At 36.1% G+C, this 9,992-nt stretch overlaps 1 protein-coding gene across 1 annotated transcript in view; it reads left to right on the top strand.

The window, feature by feature from the left end:
• Positions 1–9,992, top strand: part of GABBR2 (gamma-aminobutyric acid type B receptor subunit 2) — a 483,887-nt gene that overhangs the window by 349,644 nt on the left and 124,251 nt on the right. The window lies entirely within an intron of this gene.

Below are 9,992 nucleotides of genomic sequence, written 5' to 3' on the forward strand. Positions count from 1 at the left end.
CTTCGCAGTGTAGTTCTGGAATTCTATTAGAAGATTTTACTGGAATATAACTTTTGAAATGATATCTCCTAAACTGCAAGGGAAGCCTTTCAAGAAATCATTTTATAGTCTGAAAAGAGCTTTCACAATCATTCCCTAGAGTTTGAACTTGTTTTTGAAGACTCCCCAGTCATTCTGATTGTCAATAAAAATGGAAAACGTAACTAAAATTTGTCGTGCAGACACTTCTGCCCTACATTTGCCGAGCTTGTTTCAAGTTCTGCCAATAACTCTACTTACTTCATTACCTCCAACTGCATTGCAATTGATGAAATTTCAGTGTTGTTAACTTTTTCACTGCCGATATAAAACCAAACACAATATTACGAGTAATCACAAAATCCAACTGAAATAATGCTCATTTCAGTGCTTTGGAGGTTTAGAAGAACTCTTTTTTCCTCTGAACAGAGAGAAGACAAAACTGATGGATTTGATATCTGACCTTAGCAGAATCACTAGATTGAAATTTTTGTAGACAGCTGCAGTAACTGTGAAGTTATAAAACCATAAATACAATATATTTGAAAAATAATGTTAATTGTAATTTAAATTATTACAGTTTACATTTGAATGTGGATTGCATAGTGCTAAAAACTTGGTGTGTTTTCTCCACGTTTGGTGCTGTCTAGACCACAGGGCTGCACACCAGTTGCCTGAACTTTTTATTAGAACTGGAACTCCCTGGGAACTGTGTAAGCCCATTCAAAATTTTTAAAACTCAACATTCACTGAATGCATACATAAAAACATATAATATTTTGAATACTCAGCATGGAATTGACCAAAACTTAGTGTTTGAGTTGTTTGCTATGAAAATTAGTCAGAATGTTTTCTTAAGGTAATGGACTTGGGGAGGTAAGAAAATAAAAGTATTATGAAGCAAATTATAATATTGTACATATGTTTTTATCTTTTATAAGCAATTACGCAAACTGAAGTTTGCTTTCCTGAAGCTGTCCTTTTCATATCCCAGAAACTCCTTAACAAAAAAAAAAAAAAAAATCTTAATGGATTCCACAGTGGTGAATTCTTTAGTTAAGCTTACCTCAGCAGGTATTGGGTTTTGTGTTTAGAAAATACTTATCACAGAGTACACACTATTCTAGCAGTATTCCTGTTTTACTTCTGGAATGACAATATGTCACATATGTTTCTTGTCCCACTTGCTTCTGAGAAATAATTTTAACTGAGCACTTTTTCTCAGTTAAAGTAGATCCAAGTGACAGACACTAAACAAAATGTAGGCTCCAAAGATCTGAATGCTATCACTTATTTTAGTTACGACACATTTCTGTGCATCCATGTACTTTGAGTGAGGTTTTAACTATGAATACTCATTGGCTCTCCATATGAAAGTTCTGCATTTGGCCTGTGAAAATTTGAATTTCAGGTGGTCTTCTATTAATTTTGTCTTCATAAACATGTCAGTCAAAATAACCAAAATGAGAAACCTAAAAACTGACAGTATCATTTGTTGTTTGGAATTACTCACAAAACGGTTAATTTGAAAGCTAATACCAGCAAATTATCAAGCACTTAAAAAAAAAAAAAAAAAAAAAAAAAAAAAAAAAAAAGACTCTTTTCCCTGAATTGTTTGTAAAGTCAATCTATCAATCTATCCTGATCTTAAAGCTGAGGATGGGCAGTCTATATCTAAAAATACAAGGAAAGTGAAAGGGCCTCTGTTGGAATGAAGGCTCTATACCCATAACAGAGGCAAAAAAACAACTGGGATGTTTGATCTGTCATCTTTCAGATTGGTCTCTGCAATCCTGACCCTGAACATCAGTTTTCCTTGTGAAATGCATATCTACATAAGCTGTAAGAGACCAAGTTAACAGTTACAATGACTGAGTCCTAAGCATTCAGTCCCTCCAACCATTAGTATGACAGTTATTCAGTATCTGATATATAGACAACAAAATTGTTGTACAAAAAACAAACAGGCTATGGATAAAGGCAGAGACAGGTTTAAAAGTTCTGTAGCTGTACTTTGATCTCCTACAGAGGAACTGTAAGGTTCCTCCTACATGCTCTTTGTATAGAGTACTGTAGGCTTGATTCTCACATTCTGCAAAAGCATTTTCTGACACAAAATGCTTCTCATTTCCAAAAAGCATTGAGAAAAATCCATAATGCTACTTCTGTTCATCTGTTTTTCTTCACACAGAATCAGACACACAGAATCATCTAGGTTGGAAGAGACCTCCAAGATCACCTAGTTCAACCTTTGACCTAACACTAAAAAGTCCTCTACTAAACCATATCACTAAGCTCTACATCTAAACATCTTTTAAAGACCTCCAGGGATGGTGACTCAACCACTTCCCTGGGCAGCCCATTCCAATGCCTAACAATCCCTCCAGTAAAGAAGTTTTTCCTAATGTCCAACCTAAACCTCCCCTGGTGCAACTTTAGCTCATTCCCCCTTGTCCTGTCACCAGGCACGTGGGAGAATAGACCAATGCCCACTTTGCTACAGCCTCCTTTAAGGTGCCAATAGAGAGTGATAAGGTCGCCCCTGAGCCTCCTCTTCTCCACAGTAAACAACCTCAGCTCCCTCAGCCACTCCTTGTAAGACTTCTTGTTGCATCCTCTGTAATACTTTTTCTTTTGCTGATGTTACAGACCAGTGAAGAGATCAACAACCATTTTTCTCATTAGTTTCTTCCTAGGCTGAATTTGGAATTTAGAATTGCTTCCAAAGATAAGATCTGATTTTGATTGTTTCTGTCAGACCAACCTACTCCAGTAGTATGAACTAAAAGGCATTCTTCCTTGTCTCACCTGCCACGTTCTTGGGCTTGAAAGCCACCAGGAATTCCAGTTCTTCTATGTATGTGGCTGGCTGTGGAAGAGTTTTGCCCCACTGACAGGGGTCTACTTCCTTCTTCAAGGCATCTTGGATTTTTCCTGGTTTATTAAGAAAGCAATATCTATATGCAAGACATGAAGCAACCAATTTCAGATAAATTTAACAGAGCTGGTACAGCTCTTAAGGCCTTAGCACTGCTACAGATTTTATGAAAACAGTCAGCTGTATGGAGGAGAGGTTATGGTAGCATCTCCACTTAGAGGAGGGTTTCAGTGAGAGTTGACTCCTCTTTCCAAAGACAAACACCATAAATACCTTGCTGCAGAGGCTCTTCACACTTAATTAGACTTGGAGAATATAGACACAAGTTAAAAATACATAGGAAACCAGTTCACTCTCATTTCAGTTGCTCATGGATACACCTGCTGTGCAATGAAACCACAAGTCTGAAATCACAAAATCTTTTACAAAGTACAATCATTTCTCCCTGTGCAACAGCTGTGTCATAATCCAATTACATGCTTAATACAGTTCAGTAAGTCTTTGTTTAGACATGCAATCACACACACTTCTCTCATAATATAATGCTATAGTAATTCTACAGTTTAACATGAGATTTTGCAACTGGTCTGTCTTCTCCCAGCACAAATATCTATAACACTGGCACAAACTGAATGACTGTGGCCTTAGAAGGTAACCAGTAATAGCATTTAACAAACACAAACTTGTAAGAGAGATAGACAAGGTTTTATAGTTCCCAAGTGTAAAAAGATGTTAGTGTTAGACTCAAGAAAAATATTTCTTTGCATACCAGTTGACAATATTTCTTGCAAAATTTTAAAATCTGTTTGTCTGTTTATAGTTTTGCATTCCTTGATATCTTAGTACTAGTTATATAGTTATCATGAGATATTTCTTATGCAACCATACGACAATGTTGTCAATATTTAAAAATATAAAAAATATTATATTTCTATATTTTTATATTTAAAATATAAAAATACCTAAAAATATTTAAAAATTCATTCTGATATCTTCTGGAATGTTTCAAGTATTTAAGGTTTCACTCTTGTCCTGTTATGGCAATAAACAAGCAACAGAGAAAAAAAAAAAAAAAAAAAAAAAAAAAAAGTAAGTGCCCTTTTAGAAGATACAGGCGAGAAAACCAGATCAATGAGACCCATTCAGTATGGGCTTCTAGCATTGATATAGAGATAAAATGTGAAAACTAATGCCCAACTGAGAATGTCTAACTTTATATAAGGACATTACTATAATAAAAATATCAATAAGCAGGGAAGATTGAGTAGGCCATGGCAGTGGCAGAGTAATGTTGTCTGTTAAATAAAACTTTGAGTAAAATCAGATTAACAGGTTAATCAATTAATGAGTGAGATGGAATTCACTCACTATAATACCTTTCAAATGTTAAATTATGTTATCAACAACATACTACTAACCAATAAGTCAGAAGATCAGCTTTGATTGATATACTGAGGGAATTAAAAATATTGCAAGAGCAAAAAATGCACATGTATACTGGACAAGTGTCACGTCAGAATGTGCTGCTCAGACTAACTTATTTAGGAATAGTGACTGCTTCACACTTCAACAAATTAAAGTACCTATGAAGAGAGAATTAACCCTTGATTTCAATCTGAATAGCATACAGAATCTGTTGCAAAGTGTTGATATTTGAAGGGCTATTCTGTAGCTACAAATAAAGCCTGCTTAGCTTCAATAGCTTTGAAGAAGCAACAACAGCCAAAAAAAATCAGTAGAGTGGTACTCAACTTCAGAAAGGGGAACAACATAAAACTGACGAAGCCTCTTAAAGAGACACTAAAGAGGACACCCTAGAGAGTTAAATCTTTGCAGGTGGCCTAGACATTATTAAGAATATCATACTGGAGATACAGAGAAAATGCATGCCACACATCAAGTAAGACTTGAAAAAGAAGAAACTCAGCATGACTAAACAGCAGGAAGACATCCTTCAAAAAAAAACAAAGCTGCATCCAAATGAGGAAAATAGAAAGGATCATAAATTCTGGTAGGTTAAATGTAGAACACAATAAAGCAGGCTAAAACCAACCTGCAAAAGGCACAAAAATGAATAATAAATCTTTCTCTACATATTGGGAGCAGTAAGCTTGCCAGAGAATCTTTAGGGATAATATTTGATCAGAATATTTACTTGAAGAAAACAGGCCTTATAGAATGATTAAATGACTGTTTTGCTGCTTTTTTCAGCAAAAGTATTTGTTGAAGAGCTTGTGGAGATTCCTATGCTAGAACCCTTGTGATGAACTCACTGAAGAGGGACTGGAGTTTCTGGTAGGAATAGACAAACTATTCACAAATAAATCGCTAGAACCAGATTATATTCTCCCAAGCTTTTTAAAGAAATTCAAGGAAGTAGTAGTGAAACTACTGGCAACCATACATAATTATTAGCTCAGAACTGCTTTGATATCTGAAAGAAAAGTTGCAAATGTCTTGTCATGTTTTCAAGACAGAGTAGAAATCTCAAAGTTTTAAGCTAATGCCCATAGCAGCCCAATTGATAACTGTAATCAAGAGCGGAATGAGAGATAAATATGCTACACTGCAGAAGAGTTGACATGGCACTTGTGGAGGAACATATGATTCAAAACCTCACTGAAGTCCTTTGAAGAAGCCAGCAAGCATGTGAACAGAGAATGACACAGCCTGCTAGGTCTCCAAAAAGGACTTGACAATTTCTTTCATCAAAGGCTCTCATGGAGAGCCATTAACTAGCCATGGAAAAATAGAAGCCCTCAAATGGATATAAAACTTTATCTATTCCAACAAGGAAACAGAACTAAGGAATTACTAACAGTCATATTTGAGAAATAAATGATATAGCTGGTAGAGTTCTACAGGGATCTGAGCTGGGACTAGTGTTCTCCAGTGGAAGAGAAAGCAGATGATGAGCTGACAATATGTTAGTGGTAATAGTAAAGTATTCCAGATAGTAAAAATGTGGGCTGATTGTGAAGAATTCTGGAGGGGCATTGCAAAACTGGTTTTGAATATTAAAATAGTAGAAAAAAATATGTATGTAGTGAGCCTTTAGGTGATGTATATAAAGTAAAATAGTCCTGAGTTTGCATAAAAAAATGTTACATTCTGAGTTCTTCAGTGCTATGTGGAAGCAAGGCACTGGAGTTATAAAATTCCATGAACATATGCAGAGTAGCAATCAAAACATATAGTGCTAGGACATGCTAGGGAATATTTGGAAAGAGTCATAGAACACAGCAGAGAAAATATTTTCTGCGTGATATTGTGTGCTGGATCTGTCTGGGATGGAGTTAACGTTCTTCATATAAGTTCTGTGTTTTGGATTCATGACTAATAGTGTTGATAACACACCAGTATTTGGGGTAATACTGAGCAGTGCTTGTACAGCCTCAAAGTTTTTTTTTTTTTTTTTTTTTTTTTTTTTTTTTTTTTACCACTCTGCACACACAGTGAGTAGGCTCAGGGCTCGGCAAGATATTGGGAAGGGACAGCCTTTACAGCTGACTCAAACCAGCCAAAGAGATGTTCCTCACCATATGCTCAACAGTATGCCAAGCAAATCATGCTCAGCAGTAACTCATGCTCAGCAATGGAAGCTGGGGTAGAGGAAGAACTCTGAGCAATGACTCTTTGGAATACAACCCCTGCACCCCTTCTTCCTCTACTTCATTGGTCTTCTTGTGGCAGGAGATGAGAGATTGCCTTTGTATCACTATTTTTCTTGTTTGTTTTCTTTCTTTCCTTCATTTACTAAACTGCCTCTACTTTTATTCATGTGTTCTCTTGCTTTTGCTCTACCTTTCTCTCCTGCCCCACTAGAATTGGGACCAATTATTTTGCTTGTGTGATTTTAAACAAACAAACAAAAAAGTGTGGCAATTGGGATTAAACTACACAGATGTATATCCAATACCATTTTCATACAAAGTTGTACTTAAGTCCTAGATTAGTAACCAGAATGCTTTTCTATTTTTCATATCCTTTAATATTATTTTTAATTATTCTTGCATTTCTTTATGATCTTTTTTTTTTTTTTTCTTTAATAATTGTCTTCAGTCATGATCACTGCTACTGAAAGAATTGGAAAATACTCTGCCCTGAAAGTATATACAGGGGAGAGCATGTGTGTATGTCTGTACACACAAGAGGAAAACGTGGGAGTATTGGTAAAGATGTCTGGTTCTAATTCATGTACTCATGTAGCATTATGCAGATTCTTCACTGATTTGAGACAATCAGATCATAGTCTTTTCTCTTTCTACAAATGTACTTATGCATAAACAGATGTGTTTAGGGGTGTTGTTTACATTGTGCTATTGGGCTATTCAGTCAGCTAACAGCTGGATTAGAGAGAACTTTGTCAAATGTACAATATGAAATGAAGTATATAATTGGCTGAAGTAGTTTCTGGGGGTGTTCAGCCTAATGCAGGTCAGAGCTTGTTAGTCGATTTGTTCTCTAAATATCATTACGCCCATCTGTTTCCCCTACTATTTTTTAAATAAATTTAATTTCTTCCCTTCCAATTTGAAATATTACAGACGGTGGGAGCCAAATGTCTCCTAAATCTGTAGCTTGCTTTCAAATCCTACCATTGTAGCTCACAGCAGGCGGCCCGCCAGCAGTAGCTGAAACTGAGAACTCTTACTTGCATCTGCTGGGGCCCACTGGTGGCTGGCAACCATGCCAGAGAGGACAAAAATGAATGGCCATGGAAGTCAGCTGTAAACCTTCCGCTGGCCCAGAGGATCTAGAGCAGGTCCAAAGAAAGAGTAAATATTAAAGAGCAAAAGCTGTTTTACTTGTCTTTCTGATTTGACATCAGTTTCCAAGGAAACGGAACAAAACGTGAGGACTGGGAGCCAGCAGCTGAGATTGACTCAGCTGGTGGCTAGTTCTACTTCTGTTTCCATGGAAACAGATATCAAATTGGCAAAAATAAAGAAATGGGGCAGGGTCAGTTCCAAAATGGCAGGACAAATGGCTGCTGCTTCAGCTACTTAATAAAATGAGGCTTGCTGGTGTTTATTCCTCTACAGTAAGCAATTCCAGTTGTAGCTCTGGCTCCATTATTCACTTCCCAATAAATGCTACTTTCCAACCTTAGGGGCATAGGATCCACTATCATGGACCAGATTTGTAATCCAGCAGTTTGTTTGCAGCAGCGGCTGGCACAAATGTTTTCAGAGGTGGATGCTAGAAATGCATAGTGCACAAATAAGAGTTTATCTGTCCCACTTATTTTTTTGCCCATGGTTCCTAATAAGTAGGGGCTTCAAATGTGCAGTTGTATATCTCTCACAACAATGCTGTACACATTCACTATTTGAATACTTTTGTTAATCCTATAAATGTCCATTGTTTTTAACTCTTGCTAACTTTTTGCAATTCATTGTAATTGCTAATTATGTAATGTGTGAAAAACTTCCTTTTTTAGATTTGAAAATGTTGCTTTTAAGTCCACTGAATATGCCTTATTTTTCTAGGAAAAAAAAAAAAAAAAAAAAAAAAAATCTTCCTCATCTATTTTTGCAGTACCCTTCATTATTTCATGTGTTTACTACACATCCTTATTTTTCTCTTCTTTCTTTGGTAGACAGTTCTGGTTTTATTACGCATAGGCCATAGAAAGTCTAAAGCATCCTTTTTGTTTAGAAAGACTAATATTGCATATTTCAGAAGATCTGTGTCATAATAGTTTTCTCTGTTTTTCATCCTGTTCTTTATGTTTTGTATATTCTTTTTCACTATCATACACTGTTAAACAGAAGTTGGGGTTTTACTGTCAAAGTGATTCCTGGATCATTTCCATGCACTAATTAAGACCCCTAGAAAATGCATAAGTTGTTCCATTGTTTTTAAGTGAAAATGGCTTTACAGTTACTGAAATTGAATTATATTTGTTATCATGTTTCCCACTCACCTTAGCTGCTTTCCCCTTAAACCTTTACACTCAATTAACCTCAAGTTTTGTCTGCATATTTTCCTGCTTGTGCTGTTGAGTAATCTCATTTTAGTATAAAATTATGGTTCTTAGAATGGAAATGTTACTCTGGAATGTGGAATCATGACACTGGGTTCATTTATGTATAATTATTGTTACTTCTGTTGTTGTTATGCAATCACACTTCTGGTACATCTCTGCTGCTTCAGGAACACTTTGTTCTAGCTCCTCTTGTTCTGAGAATTCAACTACCAAAGGTACCCAATAGGACCCACCCTTTCCACTGCATTTGGCAGTCCAAACTATTGTTCCTCTCTTGGGATTTCAAGGTATAATGTTCAATCCTAAGAGAAAAGACTATCTGAGGAAATGAAATCAGATGGCAACTATCTAACCCTAGTACAGTCATTAAGTAAATATGGATTAAAAGCACTCATTTACTGCTTTTGGTCGCAGCACAACTGAAATTGCTATGTATAGTGTGATACTATCAGTAAATGATTCCTAACCTATTCAGCATGAAGAGCATGAGACATATCACATATCAGTGGTACCTGACTGGTTCATACAGAAGGCACTGTGATAGTTTTGTTCATTCACTGGGTATCCGGTAGTATATGGTAGACCCAGTGGCATTTCTTTACTTTAAACATTGAATACATAGGATACATTCATTCAGATTTATTCCTCTGAAGTCTGAGCCCAGAGCCAAACATAATATTGCCTTTACGCTCCCTTAAGAAAGCTGCAGACTATTACAGATTTACTAAAGGACCACACTGATGCTTTTTGTTAGTCATCTCTAGACTACCAAATAGCAGCATCCCAGCTTTAGGATATTTCAGCATTCATTCAGCAATGCCACACTTGCAAGGGCTTAGAAGCTCATCTCCTCACATGCTTTTGTTGTTCCTTCGGAGATAAATCTCTCAGGAATCTCTGGACATAATTTTACTTGAACTGTATATTAAGTGTCAAGATTTAGAGACATTATAATCCAGACAGGAACATGTTTTGCTGTTTTGTCAGTTATTTGACTTGTTCTTAATATCAGAAGCAAAACAGACAGGAAAACTCTTCCTCCCTCCAACTCCAAAGCCTGATTAAAAAAAACTCCCAGAAAACAGAATCAAAGAACTGATTAAT

The sequence above is a fragment of the Oxyura jamaicensis genome, chromosome 2, assembly GCF_011077185.1.
Source record: "Oxyura jamaicensis isolate SHBP4307 breed ruddy duck chromosome 2, BPBGC_Ojam_1.0, whole genome shotgun sequence".
NCBI classification, from domain to species: domain Eukaryota; kingdom Metazoa; phylum Chordata; class Aves; order Anseriformes; family Anatidae; genus Oxyura; species Oxyura jamaicensis.